Source organism: Macaca thibetana, chromosome 1 (genome assembly GCF_024542745.1).
Source record: "Macaca thibetana thibetana isolate TM-01 chromosome 1, ASM2454274v1, whole genome shotgun sequence".
Lineage (NCBI taxonomy): Eukaryota > Metazoa > Chordata > Mammalia > Primates > Cercopithecidae > Macaca > Macaca thibetana.
The window spans coordinates 147,117,107-147,130,594 of record NC_065578.1 but is presented as its reverse complement, the minus strand read 5'-3'; the positions used below and the strand labels follow the sequence as shown (position 1 = coordinate 147,130,594).

Genomic DNA, 13,488 nt, shown 5'->3' with positions numbered 1-13,488 from the left:
CATTCCTGTGAGTGGATTAGAAGGATACATTATTATTTTGGGTCCATAGTTAATTAAAACAGGGATGATATAAGGTCATGCAACAGCAGAATCACAAAAATTCCAGTTTGTATTGCATTACTTTTCTTTACTGACTTGAAAGAAATGGCCCCTCTTTATCAATGCTACACTGTGCAGACCTATAATTTCTACTTTCATCTCCTCAAATTTATGAGTTCACAATATTAGACAGTTCTTATTGAAAATCAGCAGACTAGCTTTAAATTTTAAAAACTGAAGTTAACACTTGAATAAGAGACAATTTAATTGACATGTTGTCTTCAAGAATACATTGATAATGCACTAGAGATATCAATGTTGTATTAACATTTTGAAACCACTGAATATAATTAACAATTTAATGAAATTTCCCATCATTCTTTTACTTTAAGCATCTGGTAGAGATTTATGATTTGGGAGTCAGAACATTATATAAGCACCAAAATTCTAGTCCTAGCTATGACGTTAACTAGCTTTATGATTTCGGGCACATCAAATAAGTTTTCAGAGTCTCTATTTCTTCATTGACAAAATGGGAATAAAATTTGAACCCTTATACACATCACTGGGTAATTTAAAGATTCACAGAAGTGGCTGGGTGCAGTGGCTCATGCCTGTAATCTCAGCACTTTGGGAGGCCAAGGTGAGCGGAATACTTAAGGTCAGGAGTTCCAGACCAGCCAGACCAACATGGTGAAACCCTGTCTCTACTAAAAATACAAAAATTAGCCGGTCTGATGGTGCACGCCTGTAATTGCAGCAACTCAGGAGACTAAGACAGGAGAATGGCTTGAACCCAGGAGGCGGGGTTGTGGTGAGCCAAGATCATGCCACTGCACTCCACCCTGGGCGACAGAGTGAGACCCCATCTCGATAAATAAATAAATAAATAAAAATATTCACAGAAGCTGGAACATGTGAAAATATTTTTGAAAGTATAAATTATCAAAGAAAACCTCAGGAAATATTCATCTATTCTTGAAGTGAAGAAAATCTAAGTTTTTCTATTTAAAGAAGACACTATGATGGAAAATATATCTAAATTTGAATTGACTACAAGTTTTAAAAATGTCTAAATTTGAAAACCACCATAAACAAAGTAAAAACATACGAAAGACAGTGGAAAAAAATAACTGTCATATAGAGTGCATGCAAATGGTTAGCATCCTTAATATATGTTAAAGGATTTACAAAATAGGAAGAAGAATGTATCATTTAAAATAATGCACAAACATTTGTTGTATTAATTTTAAAGAACTTAAAATGCACATACACAAAATGTTACATAAAGAATGCTGAGAAAGTAATTTGGTAATATGCTTAGTATATTACAAAGTGGTAAAAGGTTGTAAAACTGGTCCCAATTATATGCTTGTATCTGTGCCTTAATAATAATTTAAAAAATGAGACTTTAAATGCATAAACCAAAATATAATTAGTGATTGTGTCTGGTAGGTAAAATTGTGGACAATTTTAATTTTTCTTTATATTTTTCCATATTTTCTTTAATATTTAAAATTTACCATTTTGTAGTAATTTTATTTTTAAATTGTACTTAATTTTGGATGAATAATGCATTAATATATATTCATGGTGCAATAGCTAAAATGTACAGAAGATCTTACATAAAAATTAAGATTCTCTCTACCTTTGTGTCACAATTACCCAGTTTCCTCCTAGGAGCTTAGCAATTATTGGATTTATATGTATGCTTCCAGATGTAGTCTACATACATACAACCAAACAAGTAAACATTAGCAGAATATAGAATATACTTTTCTGCACAAGTGTTTTACAATATACTTTGAAGATAGTCTCCTATTGATAAAGATTTGCTTGTTCTATTGTGTCCACATAATATTTTGTGTACATATTAGTTATTAGCCATAACTTGTTTAAATAGTAGTCTAGCGATACAAATTACATTTTTAATTATATTATGTTATGTTATATATGTGTGTGTATGGCCAGAAAAATCAATACCTTTGAAACACTCTCAAACACAATGAAATATTTGTGATGCTATTTATTACAAATTTGGTTACTTTTATTAGTGTCATATAGCCACAAGATTTAAACAAGGTAACTGAAACAGAAGATAAGACAGTGTACAAATCAGGATATATAGGGTCACTGAAGTTTACCACTGTATTTTCAGCAATTCTCTTAGTGTCCAGAAAATAGTAGTTATTATAGATATTAAATATATACAAATGAATAAGATAGGGCACTTAAGCTATTTAGACTTCAGCCACAAAACCATTACCAGGGAGCATGATGCATTGTTAATGGTATTAAGAGGGCCCTGTTATGATGTCCTAATACAGACAATAAAAATCAAAAGAAATGTTCATCACAGCACTGTTCATAACAGCAAAGATATGGAATCAACCTAAATGCCCATCACTGATAGAACGGATAAAGAAAATGAGATAGATAGATAGATAGATAGATAGATATAGATTTATTACAGATACATAATACATATGATATATATGATATGTCACATATATATCACAGATCTGTGATATATATGATATATATCACATATATATCACAGATATGTGATATGTATGATATATATAAGTCAAAATACACTGATGAAATCAAATACACCATTAAAGACATTTTCAATTTAAGATAGTTATCAAATATTGGGGTGAGTGAAAAAAAGTTTTCTTTCCAGCTTCATCAGTGAGTCGTTCCTTGACTGAAAGAAGTGACCTGAGCTTTCCTAGGTATTAATTTTTTTATCTATAATACAGAGATATTATTTAGAAAAGAATTTATAAAATTATCAAAGGAATTTTGTCCTTTAGGGAACCAAAGGATTTATATAGACTGTCTAAAAAACAATTAAAAAAAAACCTGACAAAAGACATGAGGAAATAATACTTTGAATTTAATTTCTGTCTTTTTTTTTCTTCTTGTATATGTAACACAACTGGATTCCCCTAATATCCCTGATATCTGTGTACTGGGCATTTCTCTATATCATTTACAGCTTTAGAGATTTTAATCCCTCTTTTCCTTTATTTTGAGATAAAGGACACCCTCATAATCTGAGAATTCAGGGGCTGTTAATAATGGTATTCTCGTACAGTTTACCAAATTTCTTAAATCAGATAGAAAGACAAAGACCCTAAAGCTGATCCAGATGTGCTTTTATAATGATGTCACTAGGCTTTACCCCATAATTGAGCCCCCTATAAATATATGGTTGTAGGCTTAGTATCTACAACAAGGTTAATGGAAATCTGTACCAAGGGTAAATACTTTAGCAGATTGTGTCATCAGGAAATATTTAAACACTATTTAAAAGGATTTAAAATAAGCAGATTTTATTTTACACTGACTAATGCACATAAATACAATACAATAGAGCTGTTAACAAATAAACATAATGCGTTTCTCTCCTCTCCTCATCCTTTTGCCATCTGTATTGTTAAGTCCAATTAGCTTCTTGCATTTAGTGTTCTAACCCACTTGTCCTTGCACCTACTAAATGGAGAAAACAGCTACCCAGACTCAGTCTTCACTATGTTGAAGTAAAGCTATGTTCCAACTATGTGTTTTCTAAAGCACTGATTGTTTCATGGTATTACTGAAAATCCTTCAATGGTTCTCTCTTGCCTCAGAACAAAGTTTAAATATCTCAACATAACTTAGCACCTTTGATAATCTGAATCCCACCTTGCTTCTCACTATCGATTACTACTTACCCAGGGTGTACAGTCATATTAAACTCTTCCCTCTTTAATTTTTGTGAAATGCGCATCAATAGTTCTGTGCCTTCTGACTATGCAACCATGGTCCTTATGTTTGCCTGTTTCTCAGTTCTGAAACTCGACTCTAAAGCTTGCAAAAATTCACTTCCTCTGTGACACTTTATTTTCCAAACTGGGTTGAATCCTTCTCTTTTGTTGTCACACATGTTACAGAACTTACCACAGATTGGACAGCATTCTATTTAGCTTTGTGTATTTCTCTCTAAGCAAATGAACTGGGAATGATCTGAGGCAGAATGACAACATCTTAGTTATATACGTAATTTCTAACCTCTGATGTACATAGTACCTGCTCAACAAATACTTCCTGAGTTAAATTGAACGTGAAATTTAGAGACATGCTTTTTTTTTTTTTTTTTTTTTGCACTCGGGATGTTTTGCGTTAAGAATATTTATGATGATATAACAATAATTTCATTATTTCTGCAACTAATAGCATGGGTTGTTGATTATTGACCATTTCTAGAAGAGTTACAGGACCTATACTAATCTTTTTATATGCATTATCACATTGAATTTTTATACTAAATCCCTAAAGTAGGTACCGTTGTTACCATTCCACCAGGAAACCAAGGCTTAGCAAGGTCATAGGGTGAGTAAGAGCCATGCTTGAGTGATTCTGTTTTTGAACCTTGTCGTAGGAAGAATTCTAAGAATGACTCCCAGTGACACTCACCTGTATACAATTTCCCCCCTTTGAATGTGGGTGGAATCTGTGAATTTGATGAGATATCACACTTATGATTATCTTACCTTATATGGAGAAAAGAAAATGAATCCTGGTGGGCACAAACTAATTATGAGCAATTTAAAGCAGAGTGTTTTCTCCAGCTGGAGGCAAAAGTCAGAGAGATTTGAAGCATGAGAGGGAATGGATATCCTGTAGGTTCCCCATCACTGAGATGGAGGGAGCCATGTGAAAGGACCTGAAGTGGCCTCTAGAAGCTTATAACAGCCCATGACTGACAGTCAGCATGGAAACAGGGACCTTGGCCTTGCCACTGCTAGAAACTGAATTCAGCCGGCAAACTGAATTAGTCTAGAAATGAATTCTTTCCCAGAGCCTTCAGATGAGAGGCCAAACTGCCCCAACTCTTGATTTTGGCCTTGTAAAGCCCTAATTAGGAACTCCATTAAATCCACCCAAATTTCTGATTTACAGAACTTTGAGTTAGTACAAGGTATTGCTTTAAGCTGACTACTGACTCTCCCTTGCAGTTAGATGTGGCTATGAAACTGAGTTATAGTCATTGGAATGTGGGCAGGGGCAACATTTTCACTCCCAGGTCTGGCCCGTAACAATCTGCCATGATGATCTCTCAATCCTCTTCCTCATCTGCTGCAGCAATGTAAATAACTCCAGAGCTCGCCTGGAAGTCATGTGTTAAATAAGACAGAATCTGCATCTGCCTACGTTCCTGAATGACTGTGCAGATAAAGGAAACTATGTGGACCAAACTTTGTATGCACTCAATGCTAAGTGAACAAGAAATAAACTTTTATTGTGTTTTCACTATTAAAAACTATCATTTCTCTGTATGTATATGTGTGTATGATTATAACAACTAGGTTATTCTAACTAATACAGAGAAGGTTTTATAAGAAAAGAGAACTCAAGGAAGACAGTGATTCAGCCACGTAAAGAACTGGGGAAATTCCAGTCTGAGAAACAGAAAGTTCAAAAGTCTGCATGTAGGAAAAGGCATGTTATATTTCACAAAACCAACCAACAGAAAGAGAAAACCAATGTAGTGTTGTAGCAATAAGTGAGAATAAAAGAATGATACACGGCTAAGAAAGTAGATAGGAGTCAGGTGATAAGTGTATTAGGCCAACAGGAGTTTGGATTTTAAGATTGGATGTGCAGATCTCTTGAGCTCAGGAGTTCACAACCAGCCTGGGCAATATGGTGAAACCTCATCTCTACAAAAAATTAGCCAGGTATAGTGGCATACACCTGTGGCCCCAGCTACTTGGGAGGTGAAAGCAAGAGGATCACTTGAGCCCAGGAGGTCGAGGCTGCAGTGAGCTGTGAACGCGCCACTGCACTCCATCCAGCCTAGGTGACACAGGAAGACCCTGTCTTAAAACAAGAACAGCAAAAATGTTTGGATGTGAAGAATGAAGGAGGAGTAATCAAAGATTAATTTCAGGTTTTTGTTTGGGAAAAAGAATGAATAGTGTTACTTTTCCCTAAGAGGAAAAACTCAGAATAAAGAGCACATTGGTAGGATGTGGCAGATAAAATAAATTCAGTTTTAAGGAGTTGGAGTAAAAACGCTTGTAGCAGAAGTGCCCAATATGCAGTGAGAAAAATGTTCGTGGCTTAGGAAAAATGTCTGAACACAAGTACTATGGAGTTATCAAAGGGAGATTGTGTGGAATGTTGCAAGAGGAATCCTGGGGGAAACCAATATTTGTGGGTGGAAGAAAAAGAGGAAGAGACCACACCAGAGCTTGAACAGTAACAGGGAAAATTGAGAGGGTGAGGTATCACGGACACCAAGAGAAGAATGTTCTGTGATGGAGGAGTCATCAACAAAACATCATGAATTATACAACCTCCACTCTGTCCCTGAATTGGAGACTACCAGAACATTGACAACCTAGGTGAGAACAGTTTCAATCGAGTGGCAAAGTAGTTGTGAAGTCAATGGAGGTGTCGTGGGTTGAATTTTGTCCTCCGAAAATATATGTACATGTCTTAACTCCCTGTACATGTGGATGTCACCTTATTTGAAAATAGGGTCTTTGCAGATGTCATGAAAAGTAAGTTGAGATCATACTGAAAGAGGGTGAGCTCTAAATTGAATATGACGGGTCCTTAGAGGAGGAGATAACTTTAGGAGAAGGGAAACACTATATAATAATACAAGCAGAGATTGGGGTGATGCAACTGCAAGCCAAGGAATACTACTCACTGCCAGAAACCACTGGAGGGCGGGATAGGCAAGGAAGGATTCTCCTCTACAGTTTTCAGAGAGACCACAGGCCTACCGATACCTTCATTTCAAACTTCTAGCCTCCCCAACTTTGAGAAAATAAATTTCTATTGTGTTAAGGCACGCCATTTTGGGTATTGTATTAAGCAGCACTAGGAAACTAATCACTCCTACTCCTATAAGGAATCAAAGTAAGCAAACCAGGAAAGTAAGAGATGTGATTGTGAAGATGCAAAAAATAACCCTGGGAGCATTCCAGATGGAATTGATTATCATCTTTTCTAAATAATTTTTATTGCTGTCATGGGCCATATCCATCTTAAAACTGATTTTGAACAGATACTTTAAGTTCTCTAATATGTTTTAGGAATTTGAGGAAAGTTTTAGAATGTTATTAATCACAGCATCAAATGCACAGCACTAGAGTTACAGGTTGAACTGTGTTCTCACCAAAATTTGTATGTTGAAGTCTTAGCCCCTAGAACTTAAGTTGCAATTATTTCAGATGAGGTCAACAAGGTGGGTCCAAATCCAACTATGACTCGTGTCCTTATAAAAAGGAGAAATTTGTACACAGATAAGCACACAGGGAAAACATTATGTGAAGATGAAGGCAGAGATTGGGGTGATAAACCCCAAGAACCAAGAAATGCCAAATGTCACCAGCAAACAACCAAAACGAGAAGAGAGGGATGAAATATATTCTTCCTCATAGCCCTCAGAAGAAACCAATCTTGCCAACATCTTGATCTGGGACTCCTTGTCTCTAGAACTGTGAGATAGTCAATTTCTGTTGTTTAAGCCATTTAGTTTGCATTACTTTGTTACAATAGTCTTAGCAAACTAAAACACATAATTGAACAACAACAAATATTTATATATATTTGCTATATATTGGATGATTAAATGAAAAGTCCTGAGCTACAGGAATAGCCTACCTTGATAAAACTGTTTACCAAATTTAGCATATTAATTACATCCAAATTATGCATTGATATTTATTGTTAATTTCTCTAAAATAATAATTTACTGATTCTCAGTATTTTTTCAACTTAATTCGTTTCAACTCAATTCAGTGAGTTTGCTGGATGCCAATTGGGTCCTTATTCCTATGTTAGATATTACAGAAATTTTGAAAATAAATAATGACATAACTGTACCTAATGCACTTACATTCCTATTTTGAATCAAGATTTTACTCCTTTTAACATAAGTTAATATTGCAAGACAGAATGTGTCCAAATGACAAATGTGTAGGAAAATGATATGAAAGAGTCTATGAATCAAATGAAGACGTGGGAATTGAGGTAGATCATCAAATATGCATAACGTTTTGATGGTGGTAGACAGTGCTAGAGGTATGGTATCTCTCATCTATGGCATTGGCTAGAAGGAAATTGGTAAGATGATAAACCTGATTATAAGGCAAAAACTAGCGAAAACTAGAGATAAGTATTAATGGTTAAGTGTAGTCAAGTTCCTGAAATGTCTTTCCTTTCTATCAATTTTATCACATACATTAAAATCGGGAAAAATATTACCAAAAAAATCTGATTTCTAATATCCAAACTGCAGACAATTTAAAAAATTGAAAGACTCCCAAGGAAAAGAAAAAAGTAATACCAGAATCCCATTATTAAGAGATAATCACTATTAATATTTTGGTATACATCTGTATGTAGACATACCTATATGTGTATTTGTACACATCTATGTATATACATATATATTTTAATGAATTAGACTCAAATATTTATAAAATATTTGTTGTTATCTTTCCAAATTAAATATTTTTCTATAGCATCATAAACTTTATGGCCAAACAACATTATATTGTTGGAAACTCAGAATGGTTTATTTGGTTTGTTTGTTGCTAGTGTACACGGGTCAGTGACTTCATGTGCTAAATTCTAATTGCACAGATGAAGCATTTCCATAATTATTTTCGATATCTGGACTTGGAGAAAGAGGTAGATGTTTCATTTTGCAAATTTTCCAATGGCTTTCTGGAAGACAAGAATTTAACAACTGACACCATCTTAGCAACTGCCTGTAGATCAGAGGGTTCTGAATGTAGGTACAGGAACACAAAAAAATGTTGCACTGATGTACTCTCCCTCCTACATATTTAAAAAAAGACAGTGACAAAAAAGAACATACAAGGAGACTACAAAATTTTCATGGAAAATGGAATTAAAAAATAAAAATATAAACTTTGTTTCTCAACATAAGCTCAATCAAGGTCAAGACACTTTTGTAAATGATGATACCAGCCATGTAGTCCATCTCTGAATAACTGAGGGTTCTGGGAATTTAACAATGTCAATGCAGTTTTTTTACATTATTAACTGAAGAAAAATGGGTACTCTTTAAAGATTTTTTTAAGATCAGGAAACAAAAATAAGTCAGAAGCAACCAAATAAGAACTGTAAGATCCTAATGATTTTCCATGAAAACTGTCATACAATTTCTCACGTTCAATGAGAGGAATGATCAGGGGCATCATATGGTGAAGAAGGACTCTAGTGAAGCTGTCTTGGGCATTTTAATGCTAAAACTTTGGTTAACATTCTTAAAACCCTCTCATCATTAGCAGATGTTATTGTGTTTTGGCCCTCCAGAAAACCAACAAGCAAAATGCCTCAAGCATCCCCCTCAAAATTTGTCATGACCTTTGCTCTTGACTGGTACACTTTTGCTTTGACTGAACCACTTCCACCTCTTAGTAGCCATTGTTTTGATTATTCTTTGTTTTCAGGATTGTGCTGGTAAAGCCATATTTCATCTCCTATTACAATTATTTGATAAAATGCTTCAGGATATTGATTCTACCTGTTTAAAATTTCCATTGAAAACTCTACTCTTGTGTGTGGCTGATCTGAGTGCAACAGTTTTGGCACCCACTAAGTAGAAAGTTCACTCAACTTTTTTTTAAAACTTTTAAGTTTAGGGGTACAAGTGCAGGCTTGTTACATAGGTCACCTTGTGCCATGGGGGTTTGTTGTACAGATTATTTTATCACCCAGGTATTAAGCCTAGTACCCATTAGTTTGTTTCTTTTTCCCTGATCCTCTCCCTCTTCCTACCCTCCACCCTCTGAAAACCTCCAGTATGTGTAGTTCCCTTCGATGTGTCCATGAGTCTCATCATTTAGCTCCCACCTGTAAGTGAGAACATGTGGTGTTTGGTTTTCTGTTCCTGTGTTAGCTTGCTAAGGTTAATGTCCTCAACTTTAATTTTTCAGTCAGAATTGTACAAAGTTAACCAACTGAGATGTGTATGATGTTGGTTGTTTCTTCTGTTAATTTTTGGTCTCTTCAATTAGGAAACAGACAAAATGAATTTTTTCTTTATAAATTGATGTGGATGGTCTGCCACTGCAGGCTTCATCTTTAATATTGTCTTGTTCCTTGTCCTTTAAGGAAAATGAGTTATCCACTTGTAAACTGTTGATATCTTTGGGGCATTGTCCTCATAACCTTTTTGTAAAACATCAATGATTTCACTATTCTTCTAAGCAAGTTTCACCAGAAATTTGCTATTTGTCCTTGTTTCAATTTTACTGAATTCATGTTGCCTGGTAGCGGCTCATTTCAGACTAATGTCTTACCTTTCTTACTGCCTCAAACTAGATTCTGTTCAGGCATGTTTTAACATGTTAGCATGAGTTTATTTTGGTGGAAAAAAATGAAATCCATGCATTTTTCATAATATGCATTTTCCATAAGCTTTTTGAAGACCCCCCTCCACTTTCTTATTCTATTTATATTAAGTACAAAATTAGCAAAGTCAGTTTATGGTGTCAACAGTCAGGAAAGCAATCACCTGAGTCAAGATTTGAGGCCACAAAATGAGGAGCTTTACAGGGTGCTGATAATGTTCTGTTTCTTGCTTTGGGTGCAGATTCCATAGATGTGTTTCATTTGTAAATATCCATCAAGCTGTACCCTTAAGATGTGTCCACTTTTCTGTATTAATTTATAACTCAATTTAAGCATTTTAAAACATACATAAAAAATAATAGCAACTCTCAAAATGCTCAGAATAACAGGACATTTCTATTTGTAACACTTTCAATTGAAGGACATATTCCATTATCTTTCCAGCATTTAACTCCATTGCTTTTTCTAACTGAATATTATTCCCACTATTCTTCTAAAATCCCTTAAATCATAGAATCTTCCCCTATTATTTATGAATATAATATTCCTTAATTAGGTTAACAAATGATATAATATTTGGGTATGGGTCTTAAAACGTAAATTTAAATATATTTTATTTTTTCACATACAGGTGCATTATAGAAGCACCTTAATGGAATAATGACACTTAGGTTGTATTGTTTACAGCTAACCAGAACTGATATTCAAACATTCTGTACAAGTTATTTCATTTCATTCGATCCTTTGTTGCTCGATGAGTAAGACTCTTGAGAGTATAGCATCTACTATTCATTAACCCAAAGATCTGGTATATAGAACAACCTTGAACAACTATTCTGGAGTCTCTGGTCACAGAGTTAGTAGCTTAGTAATTTGGCTTGGAAGGCTCCAGTTTATTGCATAGCTTGACTTTTGTTCCTTCCTGTCCTGAAAGTTTCTCAGACTTTGTACAGTTTAATACTATATGACTGTGACATCAAAGGGAAAAATGGTATGACCTCGTTTGTAATAGAGTGGCATAATGACTCATGGATGAGACCATCGTCTTACCTGGAAATCCTTACATGCTCTGCCTTATTAATATTAGAGCTTGTAACAGAACACAGGAGTGTTAATAGCATTCTAGTATTTTTGTGTAAGAGGAGTTATTTCAATGTACTGCAATGTGATATTTAAATATGCAAAACAAAGAAAACATCTAGGCTAAAGTAAAATTTTATTTTGCTAAGAAAAGACCTTTTGTAAGCCATTGGTATGAATGAGTATAATTTCGCTCAAATTTGTAGAGTGCTGATAAGGTTCCTTATAACGCTTGGATAGAAGTGCCTAACCTTTAAATGTGTTTTTATTGTGCCATAAGCAATACAGCTTCTTCGTCAATAAATTTCTCATCGTAAGACTTAAGTGTTTGGAAGGTTTAAGATGAGCATTTCTATTTTGCTATTTATACATCGTTTTCTTTGACCTTGGCAAATAAGACCAAAAAAAGTTTTAGCACTTTTAGTTGGTTAGACATAAATAATTATTGCCTATATGATTTTACCAGAATTTATCCACTTTTCCTCCCTCTTTCCCCCTGTCCACATCTGCCTTTCTATCCTCTCTCTATTTTTTTGTCTCTCAGTTACATACACACACATTACATTGCTATTATCTATATCTTACTGCCTCAGTCTTAGTGACAGAAATCCAGGTCCTGGTGGAGCAGCAGTGGGAAGATGCTATCTATGGTTCTAGATATCGGTCACTCTTATTTAACTATAAGATGACTATGTAGATTTATCAGATGATACACTTGAAAATACACATGTGTTATGGCTTGGTGTGAGATAGTTGTTATTTTTCTATAATGTCCCTATTAACCTTTCCTCCTTTGGAATTCTAGTCATTATCCACAGCAATGGCTTAGATTGGCTTAACCAGAAGCAATTCAGATCGTCTTTTCTGACTAGGCAGCACAACTCGCATAAACCTTGCTGTGTTTGGTGGAGACTTGTCCTGATTAGCACCATCTTGCTATTTTTGTTTCTAAAAAGTTTGTGGGCTTTTTGGAAATATCTTATAAACTCCTTAAAAATGGCTAGTTTCTGGTAGGGTGCTCGTTTAAAATGAGAATAATCTGGTTGGCTACAGTCTGGATAGTCATCATCAATCAGATGCTACCCAGCCTGAACTTTGAAACAATCCTGGTATGTTGAATAGTCTCATGAAGGTTTTCTTTTTTCTACTTGTTTAGGAATGTACTGTATACACACATCTTAAGTGGCCCGCAATAGCTCTGCTAGTGATATCAATATCGGTCCTTCAATCTTTCGATTATGTTTTTAATCATAAGCTTTAAAGTACAATTGTTTTTATCTCAAAATTCTTAAAAATCTGTTATGGGACAGAAATAAGAGATTAATGGAGATCTTGCAAAAAAAGATAAATGGCACCACCAGAATACCACAAAACTGGGGAAAAATTAATTGAACCTATACTTTTGATAAATATTTATTTTTTGCAGAAGAAAAATGCATACTAGTTTAAGCTGTCATTATACTAACCTACATCCTATTTTTCATATTATTAGTAATACATAATGTGGTAGTTTATATTCAAAAATAAAACTAGAATGTATATACCTCATGTATTTATCCAGAAATACACGAAGGTTACTATGGTTACGAAAAATCCATTACCTTTGAATACAGAATGAAAAAGTTTGACTTAAAGTGTGTGCTATTTATTATAGCAAACATCAACAGCCTTCGGGAGGTTCTCTAACTGGATTCATTTTTCAGTGTCAGAACTGACCCACCATACTACTAGCTTATGGCCTATGCAAGGTAAAAAATTTGAACTGTATGCATTTTAAAATATATTTTATACTAACTCAAGGTGCAGCAATGCCTTTGACTTTCAATGCTTCATATTTAAGAGAAAGAAGAAAAAAAAAAAATCCAAGCCACCTGGATGCTAAGTGCCTTCTGAATTGAAATGCATTTACTTTGCTTATGCCCACCATGGCAGCAAGATCCATTGGCAAAGCATAAAGGAATAATGTCGATTCTATGT

The 13,488-nt window shown here is 34.5% G+C and overlaps 1 protein-coding gene across 1 annotated transcript in view; it reads right to left on the bottom strand.

The window, feature by feature from the left end:
- The window catches only part of USH2A (usherin), an 801,896-nt gene that overhangs the window by 396,822 nt on the left and 391,586 nt on the right, over positions 1–13,488 (bottom strand). The gene's annotated exons all lie outside the window — the stretch shown is intronic.